At 41.8% G+C, this 24,701-nt stretch overlaps 1 protein-coding gene and 1 non-coding gene across 4 annotated transcripts in view; one reads left to right on the plus strand and one right to left on the minus strand.

Annotated features, from left to right (window-relative positions):
• Nhej1 (non-homologous end joining factor 1) overlaps positions 1-24,701 on the minus strand; it is an 88,083-nt gene that overhangs the window by 47,969 nt on the left and 15,413 nt on the right. The window lies entirely within an intron of this gene.
• Positions 16,686-16,789, plus strand: LOC124981463 (U6 spliceosomal RNA). The gene has a single exon (XR_007107987.1). It is a non-coding gene; the product is annotated as a U6 spliceosomal RNA (small nuclear RNA).

Here is a 24,701-nt window from a genome sequence, read left to right on the forward strand (position 1 = left end):
ACCTAGGCAGGCCACTCTGGACAGCAAAGTCACAAATGGACTGATGTGTCTAAGCCAGGGATGAAGGTCTCTAGGCAATGACAGCAAGATACCTTCTTGCCTGGGCTCAGATGGACAATAACAAAGAGATGCATACAGAAATGTGCCAGTCCTTTATGGGGCATAGCCAAGCATCCCTTATGCCCAGGAAATTCCCAGGCTCAAAGAATCAGCTAGCATGTCAGGGAAACTTCCAGATAAACACAAGTATCAAGTCTAGAGAACCATGTGGAAATATAAAATGTTAAATAATGGAAAGAGACTAAATATGATTCAGACCACAGACTAAGAAGCAGCTCTGCCACCTTCTTACAGACTCCATAGGCAGGCAGTACAGTTTAGCAGAAAGAACATGGGCTTCAGGTTTAGCTAACTGGTTCTGAAAGCTGGCTTTAGCATTTATTAACTATGTGACCTTGGGCAAATTATATTTTCTGGATCTGTTTTGTCTTCATACTATGCGAAGATATCAATTCATAAAAAGAGAGTGAAGATTAACAATAAGATTTATAGCGAGAGAGCCTGGCACTCAAAAGGTATACAAAATAGTACTTATTGTGATAAACTAAGATGTTAAACATCTGAAAATAGGGGTGGAGTAGCAGATCCTATTCCTTCCTTATGCAAATTCAGTTTCTTTTGCAGGTTTCTCCTTTATTCTATGCAAACTTTCCCTTTCCAAACCAGATTCCACTGTTTGATCTGGCCAGAGAATGAGCCAAAGGGAGTTCCTTAGGGGAGTATTCTTTCTTCCTCGGTCTTGAGTAACCTGGTCCCTTTATCACTTTGAACTCTTAAATCTAGCTCTGCTTCTGACCTTCCTCACTAGGCCCTCAATACCTCCTCCAACTTCAGTGTAAAAAGTCTATTCTTTCCCTTCCTGTGCCTCCAAGAACCTGCCAGCACCCACTGGGCTCTGTTCTTCTCCCCAAATGTCCTATTACAATAGTGCCTAAGCCAGAAGTGAAGGGCAGACCTTCCCCAATTATCTCAGTGTTGAAGGGACAGGAGGGAATTCCCCAGGAGTCTCAAAGTGCTCTGCCAGCGAAGCTCCCCAGAGCTCTGCTACTCACTCGGGAGTAAGCAGCGGGGAGATGGAGGCGGAGGGCGGGGTTGGGGGGGGGGCAGGGAGAGAAGAGAGCCTTGATTCAGGGGCAGACTGAGTCCTCTACAGGTCGGGCTCCACTGAGGTTTCTCGGGTGAAACAGGCCTCTGTGGTGGCTGTGTCTGTAAAGCGGATGGAAATGCCCATAAAGCCATATCAAACCCTGTGCAGAGAAGGACAGGGATATATATAGAACCAGGAACCAAGGGGGCCACAGGGAATTCAGGCGGACAGCTCCGCCCAGCCCTTAAACCCGCCCCGGGAAGGGGGAGGCCCAAGGAACAAGCTCCAGGAATGAAGGTTGGAGACAGCCCGGCGGGTTTGGAAGGGAGTGGGCAAGTTAGGGGCGTCAGGGACAATGCTAGAAGGGAGCTAACAGACTAGGCTGTGGGCATCAATCAGGGTCGGGTTTGGTGCAGGGAGCCTGCTCCAGCTCAGGAATCCTGGGAAGCTTTAGCAGATCCTGAGGTGACTGTGACAGCCTGCCCTGGTGTCCCGCAGTCTTGATGGGGCTGTTTCCTTCTCAGAACCAAAGAGCCTCTAATAAGACTTCTTTCTTCCTCATCCTCCCAGTCAGCACCTCCACTTTAAATTAACACAGGGGCTGGTCACACCACTCCTCACTCCCTTAACTTCACTCCCAGCTTGCCACAGCAATGAGTTGGGGGCAGGTGAGGTATCCAGAAACAAGGAGAGTATCCCAATATGAAAACCTCTCGAAAGACAGATACAAACTCACAGAAAGGAAAAAGCAACTCACAGAATGAGGCCAGAGCCTCAAAAACCATGGCCTTGTTGAACCAGCCCCTGAAAGAGACAATCCTGCCAGGTCAGAAGGTGATTGGGCTCATCTTCTGATTTCACTTGCTAGGATCCCCCCTCCCCACAAATCTTCTTGCCAAAGTAGAAGACTGAAGTCCACAGCTTGGTGATGGGGCTAGAAGACCCTAAATGCACCATAATTTCTTACCTGAGCAACAGCCAGTGTAGCCAATCCCCCATTCCTCCCATCCACAATGCAAAACAGAATCCATCCCTTTCTCAGTCCCAATTCTTTGCCCTGGTCAGCACAAGTGTGTCAATGTTTTGGCGCCACCTGCTGTCCTTTCCTGACCACTGAGTAGGCCAGATCCTTGAACTGAATGGGCCTCAAGTTTACCTTCCTTAATTCATCTTAAGCTCTAAGGGAATGGAATCCAAGAGAAAAGAAACCACAATTTCTACCAAAGGGAATTTTCCTAGGGAGCATGCTGGAGAAGATCAGCGTTCTACTCTTCTCCTGTTTCCCAGCCCTGATGTCTTAGAAACCAATTAGCTAGAACTTTCTCACAGGGTTATTTTGTGTTAAGCCATTAGTTTGTGAGATTCCTTCTCCAACAAACTTGTGAAATTGAGAACAGTGAATACTCAACAAGAATTGCTCTAGTTAATAGAGTCCAAATAAATTATTTCTAAAGCACACTGTTTAGGTTTTCTTGGTTTTAGATAGAAATTCTAATTTTGCAGCTAGATGACATGATCTAGTGTTTGTCATTGAACATTATAATGAAAGCAGTGTCACTTAACAACTGATTTATACTGTTCCTATGGCCCTCACTCTGGGCAAACATTCTAACATGTAATAAGTTCTTTGAGAAGTCAGTTCATCTCACAGATACAGACCCTGAGTCCATTCATTTACCAAGTATTTTTGTAGCACCTACCATGGACCAGGAACGAACTGAAATACAGTGTGAATAAGACAAACAATATTTGTTCTCTCATGGAGGCTACATTCTAGCATCCTTTACCTGACTCATTTAGGTAAAGCAGCAATTCCTCCTCACTCATCTTAAGTGCATCTGTGTGAACATCAAAAATGAAGACAAAAATATAAATATTTCATAAAGAGACAAAATGAAGAAATATTAGACAGAATGCAGAGTGGGGGCAATGAATGAGTATATAAGAAGAATTATTCCTTCAAGCGAAGTTTTTCCCTTAAAACCCATTCATGGACCTCACTATAGGATCTGCATGTCAGTGTCCAAGGCCAGCCCTCCTCCGCTTTCCAGAATTACAGGTCTTTAGTAGAAAGCATGGAGGAGAGGTGGTATTTGTTCAATAGCTGGGACTGATGACTTCAATCATATGCAAGTATTTTCTCAAATGTCACCAAAGAAAACATATAGGACTCTATCAAATGTATTATCATCTTGTAGAAGAGAGAAATTTCTACAGGCTATACTATGAACCAGCAGATGAAGGGGAACAAAGTCAGCCTTAGAATCTTAAGGTAGCCATGCCCTCTCCTAATCTCACTCATCAACCGTTCTCAAGTGGGACCATGCTACACTGGTCACCACAGAATCTTAAAGAATTATAGAAAAGAAGTTTCAGAAGTTTCCCTGATAACAGATTCTAGGCAGGTTAAAAAAAAAATTCTCCCCTCTACTTTAACCATCCTTACAATTCAAGTTTATCCTTTCTTGAGCTATCTTGAATGAAATGCTGAAAAACTATTCACCATATAACGTGCTAATTTTTCATGAGCTACTATCAAATCTACTGTCTAAATGAAATAATTTTCTTGCTTTTGGATTTTCCTTTTCTTATTGTATGTCCATTCTTTTGATTATATTTTTAATTTATTTTTATTATAAACAAATGGGATACGTTTTTTCTTTATACATGAAGTAAAGGCATACCATTTGTGTAATCATACATTTACATAGGATAATAGTGTTTGATTCATTCTGTTATTTTTTCCTTCCTCCCGCCACTCCCACCCCTTTTTTCCCTCTATACAGTCCCTCCTTCCTCCATTCTTACCCCCCTCCCACCTATTTTTATTATTGTTCTTATTTTCCTATGGGCCCTAAGGCCCCCATGCATCTTTTAAACACAATATCAAAATTCTAAAAGCTCAACTAATGCTAAATACAATGGGAAGGTGGTCTGGGTCCATATGCTATTTCTTTAATTATACAGTATCCAGACTATACCAAAGATTATCACAGTTGGGTGCCCTCACTAGTGAAATCTTTCAGGAAATGGAAAGAAAGGAAGAAAGAAAAGAAGGAAGGAATAAGGAAAGAAGGAAGGAAGGAAGGAAGGAAAGTAGGAAGGAAGGGGGGGAGGGAGGGAGGAAGAGGATGGACAATCTAAGGAGTAGAAGTGTACTTTATAGGAAAGAAGGTCTATTAAACAAGGTCTGAGAATAGCTAAAGTATCTGACAAAGGCAGCAGCAGCCACAGCTGATAAGCAGGGAGCCTGGGAGGGGCACTGATATAGGCTCAATGCCTTGCTGAGGGTCATCAAAGAAGTCACAGAAACTTTTACTTCCCTTCCTTAGATTCACCCACCTCATTAGAGCACCCTGGGACACCTTCACTAATTTCCCCAGAGAATGAATTCCTCATTTGCCCCGGTAAGGCACTGTGTGTTTTCTTTATGTGGCACTCTTCCTTGGCTTCCCTTCTGAGACACATGCTTCTTGGGGTAGGAGTCACCTCAGTCATCTTTGTATCCCCAGCACTCAGCAAGTACTTAAAAATGCTAGTTTCCTAACCCCACAGTACCTGTGCAAGAACTTAAAGTCAGTGGTATTCAATAAATGCTGGTAAGGACGATGCATAACAGCAGACATCCAGCACAACTGCAGTAAGCTGTCAGACCAGTTTGGGATATTGGCAAGAAAACCTCTTGGCCCAGACATTTACTCTTAAGGTTTCCCTCCTCCTCAAGAGACTCCAGGAAATAGGTTTAGTTTTAAGTTCTAGAAACTCCAATCATCCCTGTTTTCCCCAGGCTGAGGGACTGAAGGAAGACTGCAGATACCTCATGAATATTGATGAGCCCCTGTGGTCACATGAATATTAACAACACCCTGTGGCTTTCGGGAATAGCAGCCCAGCTAGAAGGTCTAATATTAACCTTGGCTGGGCCCAAAAGGTGGGAAGAGCATATGCCCATACATCCCCATGGGGAGTAATGAGTGGACAGCAGAGACCAGTGTAGGGATCTGCTATTTTTTGGCCCCTATGCAAACATGGGCACGTGGGCAGTTAAGAAAAGACTAAACATTGTGCCCCATGTCCCTGGCACTGGGGGCTTTCTGTTAGATGCTACCTGGGCAGGAATCCCCAATCTCAAGCCTTGCAGAAGTTAGGATGTACAAACTAATTCATATGCAATTCCAAAAAACCCAGTAGGGTTATACTGACCTAGTTCAATTGCTACATCAGAGGAGCAAGAAAGGTTCAAAGGCAGATCACATTAGACAGAAACCAGAATCAAATCACGATAATCGGGGGGAAAAAAAAAAAAATATATATATATATATATATACATTTTGAGGGTCACGTGTAAACAATAATGGAAGATCTATAAACTGTGCAGTTTCCAGTCCTATACCCTCCATGAGACTAGCAGATATAGGGAACAATGACAGGTTTAAAAAGAAAGATGTTCTAGTATTAAAGCAGTAAAAGATAGGAAGTATCCGTTTCTATTTGCACCTGCAGCTGCAGGTGTAGTTCAGTGGTAGAACTCTTGCCTGGCATGCGTGAGTCGGGAGGTTTTGAGTTTGATCCTGAGCATCAAAATACATATATGACTTCATGACCAATGTGATCCTACAATATGTACAATCAGGAAAATGAGAAAATCATTTTGATTTATCAAAATGAATAAATGCATTCTACTGTCATTTATAACTAATTAGAACAAATAAAATATATAGAGATATAAAATATATATAATACATAAAAAAGATATATATATACATATATATATATATATACATATCTTTTAACACCTACAGACTTTAAACCCAAGAGACAACAGAAAGAATGATGACCATTATTGAAAAAAACAAACAAGTAGTGTTGTGAATCAGAATCAACCAAAGAAATCCTCTACCCCTAGCCCTGAGTCTAAGTTTAAAACCTGCTTCTGTGCCACATGATAGTGCTGTTGAAAGGAAAGGTAGGCTAGGTGTCCCCATGCAGTGGGCAGAATTAATGCTAATAATGAGATTCCTGCTGTACTCACACACCAGGATAAACTACTCTTAAAGTTAGAAAAATGGCCTCTTCATTCCTTTAGCCCCATCCTACTCCAAGGCCTTGACCCCTTAGCTCTGTCTGAAAAGCTGACCCAGCCCCCTCCATGCACTCAGAAGGAACAGAGAGGCCTGTGGACCTCGCCCAAGCTGAGGTGGTGAGAGGCCACACCTAGGAAGAGGGTGGGGGCTGCTCACGGGATCTGTGTTCTGTCACACAATTACCATATTATGTGGCTCTAATAAAAAGAAATACTTGAAGTTTTACTAGTGCCATATAATAAAGTATTTATAGAATCTGAGGGGGGTGGGCAGAGGTAGAATGGGGGAGGGAAATAGGAAGAATCAGAATTGTTAGCAATAGCCTGGCAATAACAACTCCCATATTGATCATACAGGTAGACTGCAGAGCTTTCAGCCTGGAACAGTCAGCTACTCTTACTAGCCTGGACCAAGGCGGCTTACAGTTCACTCTTCTATAACAGTTGATCTCTGACTTCTTCCTGGCCAACAAAGAGTGAGATGAGGAACTAGGAGGAATAGGCAGGAGAAACAAGGAATGCCAGCAAAACCATGGGCCTACGCCTCAAAAGGCTGGAGAGCGGAGTCAAGGGGCATCCACCAAAATAATGAACAGAATGTCTGCTTTAAAAGGTTCCATTCTGGAGCTAAATATCTAACTTGCACCATCCAGCACAGCTGACCATTTGTAAATCTGCCAGGTTTTCCATTGGTGCACAGCCCCTTCCACACACCTCTCACACTCCCCACTTGCCACCCCACACCTACTCCAACCACACAGCACACACCCACGGCCCCTCCCCACACACAGCCCCAGCCACACTGCACACACACAACACACTTGCCACAACACACTCCTTCCAAAGGGCATGGGATGCCCGCCTTTCCTGGGCATCTTCCCAACAGAAGACATCTGAGATAAAAACATTTTCTGCATCTACAACCCTCTTTAACATTTCAAAATTTTCTAGTACCCAAAAAATCTCCCCAAAGAGAAAGAGAGAAGTGAGGGCTGTGGCATTATTACAGAGGAGACTATAAACAGAACAAATATAGAGCTGCTTTATTACAAGGCAGTGTGGGGTTGGTGGCTGGCTGATTACAGGGACACTCCCCAGAACTCTCTGCAGTCCCAGACCTCAATAAAGGACAGACTATGACTGCCTTCAGCTGAGGGGCAATTGGATCCAGGGGCACCCTAGAATCCCTCCAGATTCCAGTCCAGGATGTGATACCTGCCTTGATTGAAGATAAGGAAGAAAGCAAACACAATCTAAGAATGACCCTGCTTGGCAAAGAGTACCAGGCCATCTTCTCAAAGGCAAACAATGTGGCTTGGGTTTCTTGACATCAAAAGATTCCAAATTTCAGAAAGAGGAGAAAAAAGTTAGAGAAATCAAGAACACATTGATAGATTTAAAACCTGTACACATCAGGGACAGTGCAGATCAGGGACAGTGCAGAGAAAGGGGAAAGAATGGATTAGAAGACAGAAAGGGAAGCAGCGCAGCTTGAGTGACTAAAGCAATCCATATTACGCATAAAATCATAGAAGGAAAGAATGGGAAATCCACAAGTCCTCTCTCTCTTCTGGGCTCTGGGCACACAGCGTCCCTTCCTGGGTGACTCACAGTGGGATCACCTTCACCCCCTGCTTCATGTGGTGAGGCCCTCTTTATAGGGAGACACACCGCGAGCCTTCTCCTCCTCCACGCCTGCAAGCCAGGGCCATTGCGTCACTGACCTCTACACACGCTCACTCCCTCCTCTTTCCAGCAGCCACCACACAAGGGATCTTGTCTTGTGGTCCCTGAAGTCCTTTCATCTGCACTCCAAACCCACTGTCACCTTGGCCCTGAATCACTCCCCAGGAGACACTGGGAAAACAGAGCTGGACAAAGAGTGTCTGGGTCCTGTATGGCTAGAATTTACTGATCCCTGCTGGTGAGAGAACCCGGGCCATGCTCTCCTCAGCCCAAAGGCAGGGCACAGGAATAATTTTGAACCTGGTCCTGTGGCCAGCCCTGCCTACAGACTAGGCTTCTAAATCGGGTGATACCCATTCGCTGTGGCTCCCATAAGCTGAGGGACAAAAGGGGCTGAGAGGCAGCCCTATGTATCCTATCTCCTCTACCTTGCTTGTTGGATGGCTGATGACTTGCTGGAGGTAGAAGAAGGTCAGCAAGAATCTCCCCTCCCCCAGTTCTGTCTCATCCTACTTGGCTAGTCTATTCTCAGGGCAGCCCCAAGGAAAACATCAGGCTGCTGAAAATGTCAGTCTCTCTCAGATCTTTCTCCAGGACGGAGGATTCCCTCCAGCTCTGTCTCAGCTCATTTCCATGTTGTGTGGTTCTAACAGTTTTCTTTGACCTTCTACGTAGGGATAATCCACCTTGGTGTTTGGCCATTTTTCTCTAATTTTAGAACCTGCATTTTAATGGCAGATTTAAGATGAGTTACAGGACTGCTTTCTTACTCTCTACATTACTTCATTCTCAAACACATTTTATTAGAACAGCACCTTAAAGTCAGTGTGGAAAGCGGGGAAAGCTCTGTACTAGAAAGTCAAGGACAAGGTTCTGGTTTCTACTACAATTACTTGTGGAACTCGGGGTCAGTCAATTTCTTTAAGCCAATTTATCACATCTTCTCAGTCTTAAGTTACCCTGAGGGCTTACAAAAAAACAATAACTACAAATTTGTTCTTTATTTTATTGTTGTTGTTGTTTTATTTTATTTTATTTTATTTATTGTTGTTGTTGCTATTGTTACTAGTATTAGGTACCAGGGATTGAACCCAGGGGCCCTTTACCACTGAGCCACATCACCAGCCCTTTTTACATTTTATTTAGAGGGTCTCACTAAGTTGCTTAGGGCCTCACTAAGTTGCTGAGGCTGGTTTTGAACTCACAACCATCCTGCCTTGGTCTCCCAAGTTGCTGGGATTACAGGAATGTGCCACCATGCCTGTCTATCTTAGTATTTTTTTCTGGGTAGGTGGTCAATATAATTGTGTTACCTTTTCTTCAGTGAAGCCTGCCTACCTCACCAGGTAGCTATAGAGCCAATGAAACTACAAAGGCTAAATTTCTCAGTGGAACACACAGCACAAAACTATACTGAGTGCTTCCCATGAAGGAGAAAAGTTGAATAAGATACAATGTCCATGCCCTCAGGAAACTTGCCATCTACTGGGGGGAATCAGAAAAGCCAGTAATTATAGTACAGCATTGAGATAGCGTAGGACTGAGCAAATAGTAACACATAAGAAAGACAACTAAAACTGAAGAGGAAGTAACATCTTCACTAGAATCCAAAGACCAGGCTCTAGTGCAGCTCAGTGATAGAGCACTTGCCCTAGGTTCACTCCCAATACTGCAGAACAAACAAACAAACAAGACCCAAAAACCAGAGGAGTTAGGTGAAAAGCCTTGTTAGTGGTTGGCAGGGGGGCCTAAAGGGAGTAGCATGTGCCAAGGACTAGAGATAAGAGAAATGAGCTCTAGGAAGTGATAGCAATTCACCATGACTAAAGTGTAGAGCTGGGACAGAAGGCAGAGTCTGTGCGTGTGTGTGGGAGGGGTGGCCCAGCAGAAGAATGGGAAATGAAGTTGGAGATCTGAGTAGAGGTCAGATCATAAAGGGCCTTGATGGTTTGATTAGGGAGTTTGGACTTTATCCTAAGGGCAATAGGAAGCCACCCAACAGTTTTAAGCAGGGACACATGACCAGATTTACTATGATCAGTAGTTTCCATTTGGTTTCCTTGCCTGATTGCAGATCTGTGGGGTTAGTGGGGCATTAGAAAAGAAGCAGAGGTTCAGGCTGGGCCTAGTTCTTTTCTGTCTATCCTTTAACATTTTGGTTTACTTTCCAAACAGGCTTCCCTCTTAGTCTCTTTACTCTTCTTTCTCTCTCTCTCTTTCTTTCTCTCAAGGAAAAACCTTTGATTGTATGACTCCTCCTTTCCAACCAGTTGTCCTATTGACCTAGGCTTTTAGCTCTTCTTGAATATTCTCCACTATCACCACCCTCCAAATAGGGCTGTCAAGTAAACCCTGCCAGTAATCCACATTTCTAATCCAAGGCTCATTTCTTATCTCTCTCTTGAATTCCACAACTCTGCCAGTATTTGCTTTTCTCCTCCATCCTAGATCTCTCAACCTCTAGAAACAATTTGATGGCCTCCTAACAGAAGACTAAGATAAAGCTGACCAAACATAATCAATCTGCATAAGAAAGACCCCAGAGGCCTGCACATGTAGCTCAGTGGTAGAGCTGCTTGTCCAGCATGCAAGTGGCCTTGAGTTCAATCCCTAGCATTGGGGTGGGGGTGGGGGGAACCTCATACCTAGATGATAATGAATTGTATGAAAGCACTCACTCCTTTTCTTTTTTCTGTACCTCATTAAGTCTCCCAGAGGGTAATTTAAGGTTTAGAATCAATACACCACAGGAAAATCATCACAGTCATTAACTTTACCTCTTGGCCTCACACCATACCTTCTAATCACAGAAACTTGCCACTGGGGAAGAAATCTTTTTTATTTTATTTTATTTTTCCAATACTGAGGACTGAACCAGGGATGCTCTACCACTAAGCTACATTCCCAGCCCTTTTGTCGTTTTTATTTTTAAGATAAGGTCTCACTAAGTTGCCAAGGCTGGCCTTGAACTTGTGATCCTCTTGCCTCGGCCTCCCAAGTTGCTGCAATTATAGGCGTGTACCACCATGCCAAGCTAGGGGAAGAAACTTTAGTCTAACCTTCCACCTGACTGTCAGTGCTCTTTAGCATGACATGGCAATTGAGAATCAATGCTTCTTGCTACCTGAAATTCCCCTAAGAATTCCTTTTTGGGGGCTAGGGTTGTAGCTCTGTGGTAGAGTGCTTGCCTAGCATGTGTGAGGTATGGAATTTTAATCTCAGCACCACCTATAAAAAAATAAGATAAAGGTCCATTGACAACTAAAAAATATTTTAAAAAAAAAGAATTTCTTTTTCTATTAATCTCCACTGAATAGATTTAGTTTAAAACCACTAGATCTAATAGGGACTAGCTCAACTAGCTAGTCTTAAAGTTCTAGAACATTGTTATTCAAAGTATCACCAGAAACCAGGCACTGGGGCTGGGGAGATAGCTCAGTTGGTAGAGTGCTTGCCTCTCAAGCATAAGGCCCTGGGTTCAATCCCCAGCACCGCAAAAAAAAAACAACAAAAAAACAGGCACTGCAGCACAGGCCTGTAATATTAGCTGCTCAGGAGGCTGAGGTAGGAGGATGGTAAGTTCAAAGTTGGTTTGGGCAATATGGCAAGGCCCCATCTCAAAAAACAAAAATGAAAAGCCCACAGGTGGGGGCTGGAGTTGTGGCTCTGTGGTGGAACTTGCCTGGCATGTGTGAGGCCCTGGGTACAATCCTTAGTACCACATAAAAATAAAAATAAAGAAATAAAATAAGAAAAAGAAAAAAAAAAAAAAACAGGCAAAGTGTGCTCAAAGAACTGATGCTGATCCATGAACTCTTTGCAATGAGTCCATGATGATATCATTACAGAAATTGAGTGTAAGCATTTAAAGACTTAGTAATCTGACATTACCAGGACACCCAAAGTTCAGAGGATTCATCCCAATGAACAGGGTACAAAACAGTTTTATTGCTGAACTTGTATGGTAGGTAAGTCACCATGGTACATGCTGCTCCTTGATTATGTACACAATAAGATTGTATGTCAGGTTATGTTGAAAAATACTGTTTCAGAAGGTTTCCATGTGAAAAGAAGCCAGTGGGTCCTGGGATAGGCTAGCTCTTCTCTTTTCCCACTTCTGGGTTCAATAAAGAGTGAATGTGCTCCCTAAGGATGAGGAACAGGAAGCTACTCCCGCTACACCAGTGGCCTTATGGGGTGAAGAGGAGGGCAGGAGTTAGCGGCCAGGTTATCAGGCAGTAACAAACTCAGCATCCAAGCACTCAACTTCCAGCAATGCAAGGAGCTTCCTTTGTTTTGGGAAAACAAGAGCTGCAAGAAGCTTCTCCTTGACACGTTCTTGCCTGGCCTCGGGAGGAGCCCAACCACCCCTGACACACAAACAGGACAGTCTTAGCCAATGACAGACAAGCCAGTACCCTGACCACAACCCCTGTTTGCTTTTCCTTTTCCACCACTTCCTCAGTTGGAGGGCCACTGTGGGGCCATTGGTAGCTGCCAGCCTAGGTCACATTCAAGAACTTCACCCCCAGTGACCTAGTACCTAGTCCAAATAACTCTTCCACTGCTCTTATAGCCTATGTTCTCTGCCCCATATGGTACTTTTGGTCTGATGCCAAGGACTTCTGGCCCCTTGCCTGGAGTTGTATGTAAGGCTAAGCCTTAGAATACCACTCTGACAAAGGCCATGGTATGCTCTAGCAAGCTAAACCCAAGATCAGCGTCTAATCCAACACCCAAGAAGGACAATATTTGAGGTTTCAACAGAATATTCTGAATTTACATTTTTCTGTTACCCAGAGTTACTTGATTACATTAGATCCTTATCTTCCAGAACCCAGTTATCACCACAACTAAAATATATACAACAATGAACCTTTTCATGATACAGAATGTCAAAACTAGACTTTGAAAGAGTTGCCTAGGGAGCTTGGGATTAAAGATGAAAAAAATTCAACAACACCAGGACACTTAGTCCTGAGAGCACAGAATAAGAGTCTCAACCTCTCAGACTCACATGCAAGTGTCATCTTAGACCAATGACTGTAGGACATTTTCTCCAAGAGTTCTGAGAAGTAGGGCTAGTACATCAAGAACACTGGGGACCAGCAAACCGTCCTCCCTTTCTGACTTATCAAGGGAGCTTACTCTTTATCCTGAGGGCCCAGGAGCCCAAGTTTCTGTGAAGACTCATTTGTCCAGTAAGGGGAGGGGCAGAACTCCCCCGACTCCAGGCCTCCTTCGTGCCAAAGAAGGAGGAAACAGAATAAGCAAAATAAAATTCATAAAGTGAAGCAGTAATTATGGTGTGGTCAACAAGAGGCTGCTCGTCAGGCCCATCATTATGTGGCTAAATTTAACGCCCTGCGCGGCCAGGGGAGCCATGCGCCCCGGGCACGGTGTGTCCACACAGACGCCAGCTCCGCCACCTTCACCCGCTCGACAGCCGCCAGGGCTGCCAGAAAGCAGGTCACAATTTTTTTTATAGTCTGTTTACCAAGATGCTGTTTTTACTGCCGAGGTTTCTCTCATTTTATCTCTTTTTCCCTTTTCCCCAAACAGACGGGCCTGTATTTTCTGTCCCGTTTTTTTTTTTTTTTTTTTTTTTTCTTTCTCCCTCTCTCAGTACTATTTTCAGAACTCTAATTTTATATGGTATGTCCCTGGGTTTTTTTTTTTTTTTTTTTTTTTTTTTTTTTTGGTAAATATTTGCCATAACTAAGCCAGGCACATCCAGTTTAAAAGGCTCCGTCCCACAAAACATCAGGCCTTTAATGATACGCATCTCATTAGCTTGCCTCATGAAAGGGGGTATAGAAAAAAAAAGCAACTTACAGACTCTCTCACTTTTTATATCTAGAAAGACCTATATTTATATATAAGAACAAGCTGAAAACCAGCATTCTGAGTCCCAATACAAGGCTGGTACAATGGTCATTTGATTAAAGTTTCCAGGCCTCAGAAGCAGTTCAGGAGAGACGGGCTCTATCCTGAGTCTGTGTATCATTGCTGGTCCACCCAGGTGGTTCTGAACAGGTCGGTGCATGAAGATCCTCAGACTCTGAGGTACTAGGGCTTTCTAGATCAGGAAGACAAAACTCTGGGGAATCCTCTATTCTAAATTTCCTAAAATGGCTATAAGAAAACAAAGGCAAAAGGGCATGAAGAGTTCCCTCCTTCTCTGGCCTATAAAGTTAAAGAAAGGAAGTCCAAGTTAAGAGAGTACTCAGAGAAATCCATTCCAAGATGGAACTTCTACACCTCCCACTTACCACCCAAAGGGCTTCTCCAGACAGGCCAAGCCCCAACACTGAAGGCAGGATTTCCTACTGTATGCGTGAGGTTCCATGAAAGGGGGTGTATAGTTGAATCTGCTTAGTGCACTAAACGAAGACACAGCATCCAGTAAGCAAACTCCAAATACTTACCATGATACTTTTAAGCCACATTAATACTCTGAGATGGTGGTAGAGGAGCTCCAGCACACAGTGCTTTCCTTAAGAAGTACCTAAGGAACCAGACAGGCAGCACACACCTATAGTCCCAACTACTTAGAAGGCTGGGGCAGCAGGAATTTTTGAGTCCAGGAATTCAAGGCCAGTCCAGAGAACAGAGTGAGACCTGTATCTCTTTCAAAGAAAATAAATTTGGGAGAAGGGAAAGAGATACATGGATTGAAATACCCTGCCTGGCTGTTCAGACAGTTCCTCATGGGGAGTCTATACTCTGTAGGGGTCACCAAAGGCCCAATGTGTCTCACTTGGTTTTTATTAGTTCATTCAAGGATGATCAGACTCTAGAAAAGTGACTGATACCTACTACAAATCATGAGAGGCAGGGTGCCTATAATCCCAGCAACTCAGGAGGCTGAGGCAGCAGGATGACAAGTTCAAGGCCAGCCTGGGAAATTTATTGAGACCTGTCTCAAAATTTAAAAATAAATAAAAGGGTTGGGAATGTAGTTTGATGGTAGAGCACCTCTGGGTTCAATTCCCAGTACCAGGAGAAAAAAAAAAAAAAAAAAACCAGAAGACTAATTCAGAAATTAAAATGCCAATTTATTAATTTTCAATAGGGGGTTATACCCTTCCAGTGACTGAAATATCTTTTTTTTTTTTTTTCAGTAATAAGGATGGAACCCAGGGCCTTGTACATGCTAGGCAAACACTCTACATTGATCTATACCCCCAGTCCTTTTAGTTTATTTTGAGACAGGGGTCTCACTAAATCACCCAGGCTAGCTTCAAACTTGCAATCTTCCTGCCTCAGTTTACCTAGCAGCTTGGATTACAGGTGTGTGCCACCAAACCAAGCCTGAAATGTCTTTAGCTACAAATACGCACTGCTTGTTAAACACAGAAAAAAAAGTAAAAGAAAAAGAAGACAAATGTTTTTTTATGGAGAGTTTGTGTACATTGCACAAGCTGGACAAATATCCTGTTCCATTGCTTTGGGATGATCCAGGTACACTGATAAATTATTATTGTTCCTCTGTTAATACATGTCCTTAGAAATCACGAATTAACACCTATTAGTTTTCTTAAATTGCTTCTAAGTGCAGAGAGGTACATAAGTCCAAGAGGTGCAAGAAAGGGATGTGGGTTAGGAGAGGAGGCAGTATTTGGGGCAGGATTTTTAGCCTTGGATCACTTCCTCTTTTAATTATTGTAGGCCTCAACACTACACACACCTTGGTCTCAGACCTGCCTACTTCCCACGTAAAGTTCACGCATAGCCATGGAACACACAGCAAGGCAGTATGCTGAATTCAGAGTTCAGAGCCCTGGACCCTGCTGCCAAATTCTAAAACTGTTCGTCTACATGAGAGTTCTCTTATCCTTGCAGACCTTCATTCCCTCATAAGTAAAATAAAGTGGTTTGATGAGTCTTTAGACTGATAGAGTCTCCTAGAACTCATAAAATTCTATAGCTCTAAAGTTCTGTATGAGATATTTGAGATGTCACAGTTTCCCTCACTGAGGCATTTGCCTAGACCCTTGAGATCTGTAAACTAGTCTCATAAAACACACACACACACACACACACACACACACACACACACACAAATAGGCCACTCAATGAATTACTTCTGTAGGTAGCTAATCCCATCCATCTTAGATTTATTCTTACTTACTTCAGTATGAATGGCCAGCCTACACTTGGGGGATACTCTGCTTGAGTCTGGCATCTCCTTATGACCTCACCAAATTCAGCAATTTCACCCTGCTCTGCTCCCAAAATGCTGCAACTTTCACTACCTGCTCCTTCTTTAAACCAAGCTGTATTATCATGCCACCATCTCAAGGTGCCATCTTTTTCCTAGTTACACCCACACTACAACTACAACTGAAAAGGGTTCTTCAGAGTAAAACAGTCTAAGCAGACGATGCATAGCATCAGAATTGCTCAAGCTTTATTTTTTAAATTAGATTTAATTTTTATTAGAATTGCTCAAGTTTTAAGCATAAGATTAACAGAAACCAAAGAGCTTTTGAAGGATTCCCTCAACCCACCACACCTAAGGAAAGTCCCTAAATGTAACTATAAAATACCTAGTTGTGACTTTTCCTTTGATAGCCATTCAGTCATTCACCACACAAAATCCTCCTAACTCTTAGCTCAAAATTCGCCTCTTTCAGAAATACCTTATCCCAATTCTTCTGGTATTAACTCCAGATCCCATCCAATGAGTTTGTTTTTACTTCCTCTCAGAGGATACACACACACACACACACACACACACACACACAGTATTTAGAAAATTCTTGTGCTTGCTTTGGCAGACAAATACTAAAATTGGAATGATACAGAGAAAAGTAGTATGACTCCTGCACAAGGATGACACATAAACTCATGAAGTGTTTCATATTTGTGGGGAGGGATAGTTACCGGGGATTGAACTCAGGGGCACTCGACCACTGAGCCACATCCCCAGCCCTATTTTGTATTTTATTTAGAAACAGGGTCTTGCTGAGTTGCTTAGTGCCTCACTATTGCTGAGGCTGGTTATGAACTTGTGATCATCCTGCCTCAGCCTCCTGAGCAGCCAGGACTACAGGTATGTACCACCACACCTGACAAAGTGTTCCATATTTTTTTTAAAAAAAGAATATTCTTTTGGTACCAGGGATTGAACCTAGGTGTGCTTAACCACTGAGCCACATCCCCACCCCTTTTTATGTTTTATTTTGAGACAGGGTCTTGCTAAATTGCTGAGGCTGGCTTTGAAACTGTGATCCTTTTGCCTCAGCCTCCCCAGCTGCTGGGATTACAGGTGTGCACCACCGTGCCTGGCAAGAATATTCTTGTAGATATATAAATTCTAGTGGTCCATCTTCCTCAAAAGTCCATCTTTTAAGGGCAGAAAAAATGTTTTAACTTTTCAGTATGACTTTGCCACATTTAATATATTCAATGGTGTCTAATAAGTACTGTCCACATAGAGTTTAAACTTCTAAATAGAAAAGCAAATAGATCTTCCACACAGAATTAAAAATACTCTTTCTGAGACCTTCTGGCAATTTCTCCCTTGAAAATTTCCTAAAGGGAGACAAGAATGCCCATGAATCCTGCAGTTTCATTCCCTAAGCACTGGACAGCTAAGTTGCCAACCTATAGGACTCAGTCTCTATAGAACTTTCTTTTCAATGTGGCTCACTAGTCAAAAGAAACATCGCCCATGAGTGAAGAATATGAGAGAAGACTTAGGTATAAGGGTGAAGTTATGAAACCAACAGACCATGTGATGCTTAAAGATAAGTTGTTTGACACTTTCATTTTCTTTCTTCATTTCAATAATCAGACACAACATGTACCAATGTGAGAGAATCCTCAAATGCCAGGACCTTTAAACTACTACCACTGATTGGCACTGCAGTAGGCTCAGAAAACTGCTAGGTACAGTGGCACACACCTGTAATCCCAGTTACTCAGGAGGTTGAAGCAACAGGATCAAGTTTGAGGCCAGTCTGGGCAACTTAATTAGACCATATCTCAAAATAAAAATTTAAAAGGGGACGGTGGGCTGAGAATGCAGTCGCTTAGTGATAAAGTGTCCCTCAGTTCAATTCCCAGTACCATTAAAAAAAGAAGAAGAAGAAGAAAAAAAGCAAGAAAAGAAAACAAATGAGCAAGTCCCTTCTTCCCTGAGGACTACATAAACTAATAGGAAATAAACAGAAATTCCTACAAGGCAAAAGTGACATAGGAAAGATACAAAGCATTGTAGGAGTTGAGAAGAGGAAAGTAATAGAGCTTGTATTTTTACTCCTGTTCATTTCATGATTTCCGTCATAACAGAAAAATCATGTAATTATTTGTGTTCACTTCCCACATTTTTTTGGGTGTTGGGAGTCAAACTCATGCATCCCTTGTGCATGTCTCTCTTTAAGTATGGGGAATTAAATGCCCTTGGAAAGGACTTTAAAATTATTGGATAAAAATGTTACAATTCCTGGGGGGGAAAGGCTGGAAGTATGCAGAAATCCAGTTATCCATCTTCACACTGTTGCCCATCATTTCATACCATCCACAAATCCCAGAGGAAGGATGACATTCTTTCCCTTAGATCAACCCCACAGATCCTTGCTCTCCCACTGGTCCTTTCCTCCACCAGTGTACATTTCTTCTTATCCACTGGCTTCTTCTTTGCCTTCAAATCCAAATGTGTCATCACATTTCATTTTGCTTAAGCCACTGGCTTTCCAGCTATTTCTCATTCCTTTTTGTTGTGCAGCTTTTCTGATGAGAGTTCTCCACTTATTGTCTCCACTACCTCATTCACTGTTCCTTCTTTAACTGCCTGCAATCGTAGAGACTGCTCAAGATCATTAATTGCCTGGTGATCTTTCCTGTCAGTTCCCCATTCTCTTTGATCTCACTTGTGCATGTGGCACAGGGATCACCATCCTCGAAGATGTGAAGAGAACAGGATTTGAGTCAAGACAAACATGGATAAATCAGCTGACTGACCATAAGCCAATTACTTTATCCCTGAGTCTCTGCATGTTTATCTTTAAAATGAAGATAGTATCACCTGCTCCTAGGGTTGTTATGTAAGGATTAAAAATTATAACTTAGATATAACACCTAGAACAATGACTAGCACACACAGTATGTACTTAATGTTGGTTAGTTTCCCTTTCTTGGCTAATCCACTACACTCTCCTGATTGTTCTGTCTCACATTTCCCTCACTGACTCCTACTTATTACTCCATCCAATCAGAATAGTTGCCCAAATCTGGGTCTTGGTTTTTTTCTTTTTCTTTTTCTTTCTCCATGCTCTTCCTAGAAAAACATGTATCCATTCTCAAGGCTTCAGATGTTGCTCTTTGGCCAGAAGATTCCCAAATCTTCAACCTTATTTTTTCAACTCTTTTCTAAGTATTATTAATTATATGTCCTATAAACAATTTAAATTCAACATAAATATGAAAAGTTGTTAATCTTTTGTTTTTTAATTATAAATAAGCCATTGATTATTTTTTCTCACTATAGGCTAAGGCATTGTTAAATGGTCACATTGTAAGGAATGGATTTTTAGGAAACCCTCCCTTCACTAGGAGAAAAAGGAGAGAGACTGGACTATGTGAATCTTTTAAAAAATGCTGTGGGGATACATGAAGCTTATAGCTTAGGCCTGTAAACAAACCTTATAGATTAATAAGGGTCATCTGATAAAGAGTTTTCTATAGATATTTATAAGAAATAAGACATCAATCAAATCTGAACTAAATGGTATCTCAGGAGATTAAAATTAAATGAGAGACTAATAGTGGATTTGGTGGAGGTAAATAGGAAAAAATGTTTTCATTTTAGGAGAATTAGTTGGTAACTTCCTCTGAATGAAGTTAGACACACAGTCCCCCCATGAGTATCTATTAAATTGTGCTAGCCTATCTGGATCAGATACAGAAGTACATGAGATTTCATTTCCTACAGGTCCCTACAACTCCCTATTGTTTTATATCTGACCCAATATACATATTGACATATATTCCTGGCTGCTAAAGGCACCTCAGTTTGAAATATCTGGTTTTGAGTTTTTTAGGATAAAAAGTTTGGCATATGAGATAGTCCTTCACTATTGGGGTTCTTAAAATTAGAAACTTGTCCTTTAGAAGGGAGTAATTTTGTCCCATTTTTATTTTCTATACTGATTTCTTTTTTGTTTCACCTCAATACTGTAATATAGTTTATGTTAAAAGTATAAACCCTTATAAAATTTTGTAAAAGTAAAATAAAGTAGATTTTTTATCCAATTTTTGGGCCAAAAAGAAAAGAAGTAGTGGCCCCTGGTAGCTGGGTTACTTTTACTATAGAAATTACAGTGAGAAAACTCCAAAAAGAAGGCAAAAGTCAGAAAAAACATAGATGAGAAACATGTGTAGCCCCCACCCCCACCCCAGAAATGATTTTCATTCCGAGCGCAAATACTGGTGGATTTGTGTTTGAAGCAAAGAAAACCATTCCTTTATATGCCCAAGATTAGATTTAATTGAGCCCCACCCATGATTTTCCCAGTCCATCAATGGCACCACTATTCTTCAGATCACACAGGCATACCACTGACAGCCTGACCCTCCTAAAAGATCACCTTCATGTCAGTTCTCCAGTCAAAACTTTCAATGGCTTCTCACTGTCTACCACAGTAATTAATAACTGCAAGGAGGAAGTGCCCTAACTCCTTCCTAGATGTGCCCCTGTTTGAGAATTGCTGCACATATGACAGATGTTAATACCAGAACTAAAATGGCAAATAAATATGTTACAGGAAGAAAAAAGTTGAGAAACACCTTCAGAATAAAACATCAACTCTTCAGCCCAGCATTTAAGGACCCCACAATTTAGCCTCATTGTTTTCTCACTAACTTCATTTTCTACTAATCCTCACCCACTTTTGTTCTTATTTTGCATCCTTTGCCCATGTGCTTCCTACCTAAAATGCCATCCACATAGTTCCCTATCAAAACCTGAACTAACTGTTAAGTTCAAGTGCTGCTTTTTATAGGAAGCTTTTTTGAATCATTCCACTATTGTGGCCCTAAGCACTGTGAACCTATTGATGACAATATTATCATACCCATTGATCACAGAACCTTGTATAATACATGTGCATACTACTAAACACAGAAAGAATGAATTAACTGAAAGTTTCTCCAGGTCAGGGAACTGACATGCACAGTGGTAGGGAGTATATTTTCATGCATCTAGACTTATCTTCTTCATGATGCTCATGTAGACACTGAAAAAACACACTCAGAATGCTTACCTTCCTCCATATATTGAACAGGAGGTATGTGGTAAAGGGACAGCCCCCCTAACTGTGGACACAGAGCCCCTCTAACTGTGGACATAGAGCCCTTGTTCCAGGTTTTTGTTAAGTTCTTATTCCTTTGGTTTTCAAGGTAGTCATGTTTTAGCTGGTTCTAAAAAAAGAGGTCTGGGACCTCTCAATAATAAAAGAGTCAAGGTTTATATTTCATTTCAAAGTTGGGACCACCTCCCAGAAAACAAAAATATCAAGGAAACAAGGCACATAGCAAAAACGGCAAGCTAACTGGGCTACTTGCCCATTTACTCATAGGGGTAAGTTCAAGGCTACCAAGAGGTGATCACTTGATCACTCCCAACAGGTGATCACTTGATGGGGAAAAGGAGAGTAGGAAGACATGATTCCTTCATCCACTCCCCAAATATTTAATGAATGTCTGCTATGCATGGAGGCACTGTTCTAGGTACTTGAGATAAACCAGTACACAAAATGAATCCCTATCTTTGTTGGGATTACATTCTAACAGTGGAGTGACAGCCCAAAAACAATAAGTATAATAAATAAGTAAATAAATATAATAAATAAGTAAATTTTTGGCAATATGTTGGATGATAAGTACTTAGATAAAAAAGAAAAAGTAGAACATGGTAAAGTCAAATGGGGGTGCCAGGAGTACAGGGGCAGGGATGTGGCTTACAATTTTAAATAGAATAGTCAGGGTAAATGCTATTGGGAATGTAAAAATACAAACACACACATATTGTAATCCACATAGGTATGTACCAAATTCTTTGACATAGCTCCACTTAAGAGGTAGAGCTTAATGACCCTTTCCTAATGTAATCTGGACCTGGTGACTCGCTTCTAATGAAGAGGATACAGCAAGACAATGATGAGATGTCACTTCTGAAATTAGGTTATAATAAGACTACGGCTCCCATTGGTCTCAATCTTGTTTTCTTGGTTTGTCTCTTGGATCACTGGCTTTGGAGGAAGCCAGGGTCAGGTCATCTGAGTAACCTTATAGAGAGGCTATGTGGCAAAGAAATGGCACCTCCTGCCAAAAGTCACATGAGAGAGCTTAGAAGTGAATTGCCCAGGCCTTACAATGACTGCATTCCCAGCTAACTTCATGACTGCAACTTCACAAGGGACCCTGAAACAGAATCTCCCTGCTATGCTTCTAGAATCTTGGAATAGCAGGAACGATACCAGTGAGAATGCAAAATAAGAACAAAAGTGGGTGAGGATTAGTAGAAAATGAAGTTAGTAAGAAAATAATGAGGCTAAATTGTGGGATACTTAAATGCTGGGCTGAAGAGTTAATGTTTTATTCTGAAGGTGTTTCTCAACTTTTATCTTCCTGTAACATATTTATTTGCCATTTTAGTTCTGGTATTAACATCTGTCATATGTGCAGCAATTCTCAAACAGGGGCACATCTAGGAAGGAGTTAGGGCACTTCCTGAAGTGTAGATAAGAGATGATGGTGGTTCAGGTCAATGGTAGCAGCAGAGGTGAGATTATGGGTATATTTTTTCAGGTAGGACTAACACGATTTCCTGAAGGACTGAATGTAAAATGTGAGAGAAGGGAGAGAGTTAAAGATGATTCCAAAGTTTCTGGCCTAACCCAGTGAAAAAAAGAAGTTTCTATCAGCTTGGATGGGAAGGGGTTGGGTTGATGGAAAACTGAATTTGGGAGTAAGACTAGGAGTTCAGTTTTGGACAGGTTTAGTTTAAGATGTCTACTATATATCCACATGGAAATACTGAGCAAGAAGTCTGGAATTTTAGGTCTATAATAATGTCTATAACAAAGATTAAATGTGTGATTCTCCAACAAGATGGTATTTAAAGTCGTAAGACTAATTGAGATCCATAAGGAAATGAGGGAAGTAAGGACTGAGTCTGGGGCACTCTAACAGTAAACGGTAAGGGACAATCATTGAGGTAGGAAGAAAGACAGAAGAGGGTGTACTGTGGAAGCCATGCTAAGAAAGAATATTGATGAGAAGGACTGATAAACACTATAATGAAAAAGCTTAAATGGTAAGAATGACAAACTCAATTATCTATGCCTCCCTAGCCTTTCTCCTCCTGTGTCTTCCTTTATGACAAATGCTCTGGCAGAGGTTTGTGCAGGGCGCTATAGGACTTGAACAGGTTAGTGGACGAACACCTGAAAAAGGAGAACAGACTGAGGGAAAGGAAAACTGTCATGGAAAACACACAAAAGGGACAATGTCCACATAGAGTTGGGGATGTTAAACAAGACAAGAAAGAGAATACCAGGCAAATGGATTGAAATAAGTACAAGCAGGAAGTTGCCAACACTTTAGGATGAGGGAAGTTCAGGGTGCTATAATCGAGTGACAGAAGGTCAGGTTGAACGGTCAGCAGGACCAAATGTGAATGGTCTTTGTGGCATGCAAGTTTGAACTTCATCCTGTAGGTCACTGGCAACCACTAAAGGGCTTTAAGCAGGAGAGTGGCATAATCAGATTTCTGTTTCAGCTGGGTATGGAGGTGCACACCCGTAATCCCAGCTACTGAGGAGGTTGATGCAAGAGGATCGCAAGTTTGAGGCTTAGACCCTATCTGAAAGTAAAATAAAAGGGCTGGGGATGTAGCTCAGTGGTAGAGCACCCCTGGCTCAATCTCCAATATCGAAAGAAAAAAACAAGATAGCTGCTAAGTTAGGTTTGAAAGTAAAGAGGACAAAGATAAACATAGTGACTCCCAAGTTATCAGCTTAGAAAATGGAATAGATTATGGTACGGTTTCCTAAGGTAAGGAATATAAGAAGAGAAATAGATTTGAGGAGGTGCATAATTCATTTTGGACATGTTTAGGGTATGCTATCTATGGAATATCCAGGTGGAAATGTCAAGGATGCAGAAAGAAATACAGGCCTGAAACACAGTGGGGACCAATTATACAGTGGAGATACAATATTGGTACTCAGTAGTGTACTAATGATGTTGACACTGGGGTCTGGATGAGACAACCCAGAGAGAAGAGCAAAGGCTGAGAGGATCAAGGATGCAAACCTGGGTAAAACTAACATTCAAGAGGCAGGTAAAGGTTGGAGAGCCAGCTAAAGAAACCAAGTAGAATCTTTTGTGAATAAACTTGACAGGATAGCAATTTCCAGTTAAAGATTTCCCCATCTTCCCCAGGTGATTCTGATATGAACTATATCCTCACCAGAACAGCAATGAATATCTTCACAGCATGAAGTATCTGTTCTAGAATCTGGCTGGAACCAGACAGGGATGAAGATACTAACTAAAACTAGACAGGATACAAAGACCATGGCTACACTTAGTATGCTGAGTCAAATCAATGTTCACTGTAGTCCCCAAATTTCTTGGTTAATGTATTATACTGAACAGATAATTTATGTCTTATAAGACAATCAGAATACAGCAATGGGAATGATTGCTGTGCTGAATATCCTCATATGAAGACAGAGAAGGAGAAATTGCAAAGTCTCTATCTCTACAATG

Source organism: Sciurus carolinensis, chromosome 3, assembly GCF_902686445.1.
Source record: "Sciurus carolinensis chromosome 3, mSciCar1.2, whole genome shotgun sequence".
Lineage (NCBI taxonomy): Eukaryota > Metazoa > Chordata > Mammalia > Rodentia > Sciuridae > Sciurus > Sciurus carolinensis.